Genomic DNA, 10070 nt, shown 5'->3' with positions numbered 1-10070 from the left:
AAAGTGAGAAGGGGTCAGATTCCAGATATATTTTGTAGTAGAGCTAATAGGGTTTGATATTTGATTGGAAATGGGTCTGGGTGAGGGAAATGAAGGAGTCAGGAATGATTCCAAGGTTCTGACTTGAGCAAATAGAAGAATGCAGTTGCCATTTACTTTATTGCTCTCATGAACCATACTTGGTATTTTTAATGACTTCAGAAAAAGTCATGTCAGAAATTAAAGGAACAGTGTACTGGGGTGGGACGTGGTGCTTGCTTCCCAGATGCAGGGGTAGGTTGATTGAAAGCAGTCATGGTCTGAGTTGGATGCCTGCAGCAGTGCAGGGGCTCTCACCTTCTCTGGCTCACCTTGCCGCACCCTTCTCAATTCTGGAAACATGACCTCCCACGTGGCTGTCTCTGACGGTGGCATCAGGGATTCAGTGACATGCAGGTGCGCAAGCTGCTAAGGTGAAGAACTGCAAGAAGTTGGTGCTCTTCTGCCTGAGTGAGGACAGAAAGATCCTCTGGGAGGAGGGTCAGGTGTAGGTGATGTGGGCCAGGCTGACGATGACCCCTTGCCAACTTTGTCAGGGCACCACCGGAGAAGGACTGCCGCTATGCCCTCTATGACGTAAACTAGGAGACCGAGGAGAGTGAAAGGAGGACCTGGTACTGATCTTCTGGACCCCCGAGTCTGAACTCCTTAAGAGCAGAATGATCTATGCCAGCTCCAAGGACCCCATCAAGGAGAAGCTGAAGGGTATCGAGCATGAATACAAGCACACTGGTAGTAGGAAGTCAAGGACCGCTGTGCCCTGGCGGAGAAGCAGCGGGGTTGGGGGTGGAGGGACAGTGCTGCTTCTCCCTGGAGGACAGCCTTTGTGAGAACCCCGGCCCCCTGCCTGGAGCATCTGGCCCCAGACCTACCCACTGGGGTTTCAGGCTACCCGCTTCCTGACCCGAGGGATTTGGGGGATTCCAGCAGGGGGAGGGCAGTCTCTTCACTCAGCGGCAAACAGCCCCGCACCCCATGGACCTTCCTCCTCCCTCCATCCCTGGTGGTCTGGCCTTCCTAAACCACTTCTGATGTTCAGATTCCTCTTGAGTTGAAGCAAACCAAGTGCCTCCGCAGCACTGCAGTTCAGGGAGGGTCTGTAGTTTTTCAGCGACACCCCCGACTCCCCACTTGTTCCTCCCCCTTCCCATACTGCAAACCTCTAACCACAGTAGTGATGCTGTGCTTGTCTGTTTAGTTCTGTGTATAAAGGGAAAGTTGAAGAGATGATCCCTCCCCCTTTCCCATGTTTGCAGCCTCTCCTGGAAGCAGGACCTGCAAGGGACCTTCAACTAAAATACACACGGATGCACAAGCGGGCACACACACACACACACACACACACACACACACACCAATTTTAAAAAAGATCACGGTCTGCTTATTGCCCAGGGCCACAGTGATTGGTTCGGTGTTGGGCATATGACCTTAGATGATCCAATCAGAGGCCCAGGACTTTCATTTAATAATTCAGGACACCTGTTCCTGCTAGAAATGAACAAGGAAGCAAGCTTGGCTCCCCGAGGCTTCCAGTAGTCCTCTTGTTCCTTTGATAGGAACCAGCCTTAGAATGAACTTGACATCATGGAAAGCAGAGAAGAGAGATGAAAAGCAAGCTGGGTTTTTTTCTGTTACTTGTTAGAGTCACTATATCCATCCTCACCTGAAATCTTTCCAGAGATGTTCAGTTACACAAGCCAACAAACCCCCCTTTCTCGTGTACATCATTTTGGGCCACCGAGCACCTCCTGACTGATACGAGCGGCTTTCCATGTAAATGCTGTCCACAGTTCTCAGGCAGAATGCTCTCACCACCTGGGATCTCAGAACAAAGGAAATAGTCACCCCAGAAAATCTGCAAACCGTCTGAGGCTTAGGATCGGAGAGTTACATCATGTTCTGAGGAGGAGAGGCCACCTTCAGAGCCGACGCTGACCAAGATCCTGGAGGAATGGATCCCAGGAACTGTCAGGGCAGTCAACATCACCTGGCATCAGATGACCTCAGCTCCTCCCTGAGCGGTGAGGGCCGGGCGTTCCTCCTGAAACAGAGGGTCTTTGGCAGCTTGCTTCTGGATACTGATGTGTTTACGGTCGTATTCATCAATTGCCGGAAGCAATGGGTGGAAACTGATTCTGAATGTGGAGGCTCCATGAATACCAACATCCTGCTTCAACATCTGTTTCTGAAAGCCTTTTACCAATTTGTGCTCCTTTCAAGACAGTTTAGGTTCATGATGAGCAGGACAGGCTGTGGAGTCAGGCTACCTGGGCTTCCCTCCTTGCTTCCCCAGGGCTGGTGAACCCAAAAGGGGTCTCAAGGCTGAGCTCAGCTGGCAGATGGGGGCCCCACTTTCCAGTCTCAGTAAATCCTCTGCACAGGGTTTTAGCTTGAGATCTTAGAGGACTGCTGTATGGTGGGCTTCCTGGAATCTGTTCCGCCCAATTGTCTTGTCCGTCATCAAGTTTGAAAGGAATTCTAGTGTAGTGACCAAAAGCATCAACAGCCTTTAGCCAGACTGCTGGAGTTTGCATCTTAGATCCACCGCTAAAGACTGCAAATTACTTAACCTCTCCATGCCTCAGCTTCCTCCTCTGTAAAATGGAGATAATAAAAAACTATCTCTGGGACTTCCCTGGAGGTCCAGTGGTTAAGACTCTGCGCTCCCAGAGCAGGGGGCACAGGTTCGATCCTTGGTCAGGGAACTAAGATACCGCATGCTGCGCGGCGTGGCCTAAAAAACCCCAACAAACAAACAAACAAAAAAACAACTATCTCTATCTCCTAGAGTTACTTGGAGGAGAAATTAGTTATTACAGGCAGTCTTAGAACAATGCCTGGCATCCATGAATAGTAGCTATTAGGTTGCTTGTAACTTGCTAGTAAGTAATGATGCAGAGACACCAAAGCAAAATGAGTTGGGAGAGAAGAAACAGAAACGCATATAGGAAGCAGAGAGTACCGTTGAAGGTCTGACAAAAAAGAGAATGGTTGGCATGCCTTTCGACAAGGTTCAATCTTCTCTCTCCAGCCAGGGTGGAGTTTCTGGGCTGGAACCAACAAGACGGAAGGGGAAGCCCAGCCACCTCCTTCCTGTTGCCGCTATAGACTTTGCGGCCAGCAGTCTGTGTGGCTTTTCTTTTATGCTGCGTTAATCCTCCTCCTAATCATAACTACATTCCTCACTTTAAAGTTTGCAGAGCCCTTCCAAAATGATGCTCAAAACAGAATCAGGTAGAGTCTATTGTTTTCCCATTTCACAGATGGGGAGAACAGGGCTTGGGCTTGCTATCCAGCTTCAATAATATTTAAAACATGCAAATATCGTGGATTCTCCCCCCCAAATATATATGTATAGTATATATATACCATATATATAATCTCAGGGCCCCTTTAGTGTGTGTGTGTGTGTGTGTGTGTGTGTTTTCTAATTACTGCCCTAGAGTTTCCTAGGGCACGGTTTGCAAACTACACACCTACATGATTTCTCTAGGGGCTGGCTTTTCTGCCCTGATTCTCAGAAGGTCAACGTGAACATATTTGGTGGATGCCCCCATTGACCTACGACCTGGGAAATTTATGAAATTTAGTTAGAGGTATACTTTGTATCAGAGTCACAGTCTAATAAAAACAAAGTACTAACCCTCATATCTTAGACCCTAAAAATATTTATAACAGTAAACTGGATAAATGGATACCTGTTAGCTGCTCCTCAGCCAAGTTCCCAGAGTACAGACCTCTGCACACACACTTGTCCTAAGTGTCACAAGTACCTATTTCTGCCAGTGTTTTCTTACTCTCAAGTATTCCATTGTTTTATTTTTTAAATTTTCTACAATTAAAACTGTATTGCTATTCTTTCCTTACGTCTTAATAATAATGGGTAACTCATACTGAACATCACATGTGCCAGGTGCTGTCTTTATATGCAGTTCTTAAGAACTTTATATGTATTAAATCATATAAATGTATTAATTCATTTACTTCTCACAGCAGTCCAGTTAGGTAGCTACTATTATTTTTCTCCTTTTGCAGATGACATCACTGAGGCACAGTGACCTGCCTCTATTAGGTTTAAATTCAGGTAGTTTGGTTTCAGAACCAACACACTTTACTACGCTCGTCTACATGTTCGAGGTAGAATTTTAATAACACCAGCAAAGCAAAAAGGTGAAAAAAATGTTTAAGTATCAGATATAACTACTTTAACATTTGGTGTATATTAATGATTATAACTCAGGCAGAGGGTGGGGTGGAAGGGAGGGGCATATATCAGAATTATTATTATTTTTTTTTCTTTTTGCGGTATGCGGGCCTCTCACTGTTGTGGCCTCTCCCGTTGCGGAGCACAGGCTCCGGATGCGCAGGCCCAGCGGCCATGGCTCACGGGCCCAGCCGCTCCGCGGCATATGGGATCCTCCCAGACCGGGGCACGAACCCGTATCCCCTACATCGGCAGGCGGACTCTTAACCACTGCGCCACCAGGGAGGCCCCTATCAGAATTATTTGGGGAGCTTTTAAAAAGACGCATATGCTTGAAGTATTCTACCCAAGGGGGAGGGGCAAGCATGAGGATCTGGTGGAAAAAATTAGGTGATACTGAAATAAACAGCCTCCCCTCTTCCCTTCCACGTTCCAAATGTTCCACCTCCATTCCAACTGAAAGCCACTACTGTGTCTTTCCAATCTTTTTTCTATGCATAGCTACATATGTATACACATAAATACACACTTATAAATGACAAATCAAAAACAAATGGTTGTAAAAAAAAAAATACCAGGGCAAGCAGGAGATGCTGGCACATAATAGGATAAAATGCCTAATTACCCTGGATTCTTACTGTACCTTCAGGGCACATGAGTGAGACAGTTTCCAGGTTGGAACCTGGTAGGCTTTTCAGCATCCGTCACTCTTCCTGTGAATTTGTTGCTTTGTGATTTGGCAGGTGGAAGTGGCCAAGTTATTTTTCTGCCCAGGTTCTCCCAGTGGCCTTGTACCCTGAGCTGACTTGTGCTCTACCGTCTTCTAGACGCAGCCCCGTGCCAGGGCGCTGGATGGCTGCCTGGGCTCATAGTATTCCCCGTTCAGGCGAGCTCAAGAGCCTGGGGAGAAGGGAACAGGCAAACCCAGCAGGACGCCTGGCGCGTTCAGGAGGGAGTGAGAACCTGAGCCCTGGAGGGGAGAGGCAGAATGGGGCGCTTCTGGACTCAGCTCCCATTACCAGCCCACCCTGACCCTGCTCCCAGGCATGGATTTACCCTCCTGTCCCCCTCAGTGGACTGGGTGCTCCCCATAGGCGGGAGACTGGTCGGATTATTTTGTCTTTCTTCCTCTTTGTATCCTGATTGCCTGGAATGGTGCCTGGAGCCGAGCAGGAACAGCAGCTTCTTGCTGGGATGAATTATAGGCATAACGACAGCCAACCCGAGGGGCAGGCGGCTCTGCGCCTCAAAGGCAGATTAACAAAACAGTTTCCAATCTTCACAACAACTCCTTAGGGGAGAGTCTAGATTCTATTATTCCCCCTATTGTAGAGCTGAGGAAATTAGGCCGAAGGAGTTTGAGTAACTTGCCCAAGGTCACGCAGGTAAGTGGCTGGCTGCAGTCAAGCCCAGGAGGCTCAGCCCCAGAGTTCAAGTTCTGAAGCCCTACCCTGTGCTACTTCTCCCATCCCTCCCTCTCCTTCAGTTCATTGGCCAGAGTGATCGCCTAAGGTTTCACTGGATCCTGTCACTCCCCTGATCAAGAACCTTCAAGGCCAGACTCTTCAGCGTGGTGTACAGGCTGTCTACAGTTGTCCCCAGTCACCTGACCACTGCAGAGGCAGTAGGAGTTTGATCCCAACTCTAATGACACGCTGTGTAACCTTGGACACGCCCCTTGACCTCTGCATCTCATGCTCCTCAACTGCGTGTACTGGCTTCATGTCACGCTTACAAGGGCTTAATAATCATCCCGTGTGGGAACTGCTTAGGACACAGGTTTGCAAACTTTTTCTACAAAGGGCCAGATGGTAAATGTTTTCGGCTTTGTGGGCCATACGGTCTCTGCCACTCTTGTGCAAAAGCAGCCACAGACAATAGGAAAAAGAGTGTGGCTGGGAGCCAATCAAACCTTATTTATGGACACTGAAATTTGAATTTCAAATAATTTTCATGTGTCATGAAATATTCCTTTTAAAAAATTTCCCCCCATTTAAAAATGTAAAAACTTTTCTTAGCTTAGGGATAGTACAAAAACAGGTGCTGGGCTAGATGTGGTCTGCAGGCTATAGTTTGCTAACTCCTAGTTTGGAACATTGTCTGGCACAGAGAAAGAGCTTAATAAATCCTAGAGAAACAGTATGAAGTAGGGGGACAAAGTAGGAGTTGGTAAGGTGTTGAGGGCTTTGACTTGGTGGGGATGTTTGGATGGAAGAAACGGGCCAGATGTCAGAGACTGAATCAAGGAACCAACATCTGCTAAGCACCCAGTGTGGCCAGGCACCACTTTCTACATTTCTTCCCATTCCCTCCTCACGCTGACCCTGACCTTCCAACCTATTTACAGAGGAGGTGAGTGAGGCTCAGAGAGGTTAGGTAACGTGCCCAGAGTTGCACAGCTTTTAAGTATTAGAGTCAGGATCTGAACCTAGTTTTTGAAGGATACCAAAGACTCTGCTTTTTCTACTATACCATCATGTACTGTACACACATTGAGAACGTACAATGTGTAAGGTGCTGTGCCAGGTCTGGGAACACAATGGTGTAAAAGATTTAGCTTTAACCAGATGGAGTGTATAGTGTTGTAGGAGACCAGACATCCAAATAAGCAATTATAACTCAGGATGAAAACTCCGATGATGAGAACACACAGGAGGGGCTCAGAGTTAAGGACTGTAACCCATATTTGGGAAATCAGAGTGGGCTTCCTGCAGGAAGTGATGTCTAAACTAAGACTGCAGGTCAGCAAGGGAGGACCCAGGAAACAATAACACTAAAGCTACAATTTCTTGCCTGCTCAACCAGATGGTCAGTGGGTACCCCCTACCCCTGAGAAGTCTGGTTCTGAGATGCATGGCCCTTGATGGTCCCTTCCCAAGAGGGTCCCTGAGTCTTCTGTCTTCAGGTGTTCTCTGCCTTCACCTCTCTCATCCTGAAATGCTATCATAGTTTTGCCCCACAGCTCCCTGGAGACAAGACTCAGCCCCTTCTCTGTTTTCCTCATTACTTCAAGTATTCCATGGATTGGTAAACCTGACTTAAGATTTTGGTGGATGGAGGTGGGTGTCATGGGGAGGGGTCACTTCTGGAGCAAAGGGTTTCCGCCCCTCCCCCCCCCACTTCCTCTCTGGAGCTGCAAAGAAAATCCTCCCTTTGTCTTGCTGGGAGCATCCCGCCCACCTCCGGCCCTAAGGATCTCAGTTTTTACTTCTAGCGAAGTATTTTCTCAACAAACACAGCTCTACCTTCCTGAGAGGAATTCTGATGAATAAAATGCTCTTCTCTTTACATATACATTGTCTCATTTCATCCTCCTAGCAAACCTCCAGCAAACCTCCATTTTACAGATGGGGAAACTGAGTAGCCCAAGTGCTGGCACTGAGAGTTAAGAGCAGCACTGTCCGAATCCAAAATCTCCATTCTCAGCCATTCTATCCTGCTTCTCAATACCACTCTAATTGGATCTGGGGAAGAGAGGGGTTGGGAGGGCGGGCAGGGGAAGTGAACAGAGTCAGAAACTGGGTCCATAAAAGAATATTGATTTCACCAGAGATGCTAGTTTCCCGTGACTTACACCTCCACAATCTTAGGGTTAATATTTCTTACTCTCGTTTCTTCGGAGCGGGAGAATTGGACCAGATTGGCAAAGCCACTTACAACCCAAACAGACAAGGCTCCTTTATAAGAGGATTACAATTGCCCTAAAAGGTCAAGGTTATCATGCTCGGTTTGGGGAGAGAGGTACGACCTGTCTGTGGACACCCGAAAACGCTCAGGCCTGGGGCTCATTCCACTGGCTGGGCCCAAGGACACTGCTGAAAGTAGTGCTGTAGTTTTCTGATAAGTGAGCAGATGTGAGGGAGACAAGGAGAAGAAACAGGAAATGAGGAGAGAGGAAAGGAAGCTGAGGAGAGACAATTCTGTATTCAACAAAGCCGTTTTATATTTCAAGTGAATCCTGATATCGAAGCCAGAAACTCTAGAGGCATTCACGCAGGCTGGGGTTTGGGGCCAGCTCTTCCGACAGCTTGGTTCCAAGTCTGAGAAATGAAGTTATTATGAAGCCTGAAGCCAGCGTCTCAACATAGGAATCAAGGCCTCACTTTCGGCATCCAGAAGAATCTGGGGACAGAGTTACTAGCGGCGTCTTGGGTGCTGCAAGCTTTGAAACTCGCCCACGTGTGGGTATGTGAGAACCGTGTGCCCGGAGGAAAGCTCGACCTGCCGCAAAGAACAGGGAGCCCCGCCTTCAGGAAGCCTTGAGCAAGGAGCAGCAAAAATGTGCTTCCTCTTCCCTCCTCTCTCCAGCCCTGAAGGTCACTGTGGGCTGACAAGCACTTCCCCCACACCCTGTGACTTGAGTCCGGCTCCCCTCGCCCCACCCCTGCCCTCACTGTCCCTCCTCAGCTGAATCGGGCCAGTCTTTAGACCCATCTCTGTCCTGGCTGGGAGGTCTGGTCTTTGCACTTTTGCTCTCAAAGGGAACCAAAGGCCACTATCACGATGGCAGATGCACGCTGGCCCCCGTAGGTCTGTGTCTGTTTATGGGGGGTAGCAGTGGGTAGTACACTGGGTGGCCTTGGAAAGTAGGAAATCCTCTTCAGCATCCAGAGCAAAGGTGGCTTAGAACAGTGCCTGGTCCGTGGTGACGGCAGTACAACTATTAAACGGCTCTCATCATTGCCCCCAGCCCAGCTCTGAGGTGTGTGACAGTGAGCGGGCAAATGAATGAGATAGGCATTGATGGGGCCTCACAGGTTAAATATTGGAGAGGAGGGGGCAAGTGTGTGTGCAAAGGCTCAGCGGCAGGCATTAGCAAGGTGTCTTTGTAGAAGTGTGAGTGGACAAGAAGGAATAGAGTAAAGCATTCACAGTAACAGGAGCAGGTTACAGACTCTCAGATTATTTAGGGCCCTTGCTTGCCAGCCTAGGGTATTTGAATTTTATCCTGTTGGCAATGGGGAGTTGGCTGATTTGACATCATTTTGCCGCCGTAGATTAAGATTTGGTATTTAACTGAACTACAGTTAAGTGTAGGAATACAAAAGTGCAAAGTTCAATTTGGTACAAACTTGAACTCCTACTTTGCTTTTGGGCTGTGCGTTTTTTCCTTCCTCCCTCCCTCCCTCCCTCCCTCCTTCCTTCCTTCCTTCCTTCCTTCCTTCCCTCCCTCCCCATCTCCCTTCTCTCTTACTTTCTCTCCCTGCATTTTCTCAATTCAAAAATTCTATGCATTGTATCCTTCATGCAGTTGGTACCTAATTACCATCTCCTGGGAATCTTCACATCAGTTGGTGAGAAGTTTGGAAATGTGACAAGTTCTTGTTTTTCTTTTTTAAGCGGGATTAACCAGCTAATTGTACATTCTGTACAGAAGGGAGAAGATCGAATTTCTCACCTCTGAGGTTGTCAGATCCTGTCCTGTTCTACCAGAGGCTTAATTTATGCTGTTAGGGTTATCATATGAAACTCTAATTTGGGTTACCAGTGGGTCCCACTCTCCGCAGTCCTAATAGACAAATCGTTTTCAACCAGGGACCGTTTTGACCCTCAGGGGACATTTGGCAATGTCTGGGGACATTTTTGGTTGTCACAGCCTGGGTGTGTGTGTGTGGAGGGGTGGTGGTGATGTGCTACTGGCCTTTAGTGGGAGGGGCCAGAGATGTTCCTAAACATTCTACAACGCACAGGACAGTGCCCACAATTCTTTGGATAACAAAGAATTATCCAGCCCCAAATGTCAGTAGTGCTGAGGCTGAGAAATCCTGGTTTATAGATGGGAACCTCTGACTGAGAAAGGAAAGTGAAGTGAATGGAGTGAGAATCT

The 10070-nt window shown here is 47.9% G+C and overlaps 1 pseudogene; it reads left to right on the top strand.

Moving 5' to 3' along the window:
- Nucleotides 1-379: 379 nt before the first annotated feature.
- LOC132499584 (cofilin-1-like) lies at nt 380-1060 on the top strand (annotated as a pseudogene).
- The last annotated feature ends 9010 nt before the right edge of the window (nt 1061-10070 follow it).

Source organism: Mesoplodon densirostris, chromosome 11 (genome assembly GCF_025265405.1).
Source record: "Mesoplodon densirostris isolate mMesDen1 chromosome 11, mMesDen1 primary haplotype, whole genome shotgun sequence".
NCBI classification, from domain to species: Eukaryota; Metazoa; Chordata; class Mammalia; order Artiodactyla; family Ziphiidae; genus Mesoplodon; species Mesoplodon densirostris.
This window is presented reverse-complemented; position numbering and strand designations above follow the sequence as displayed.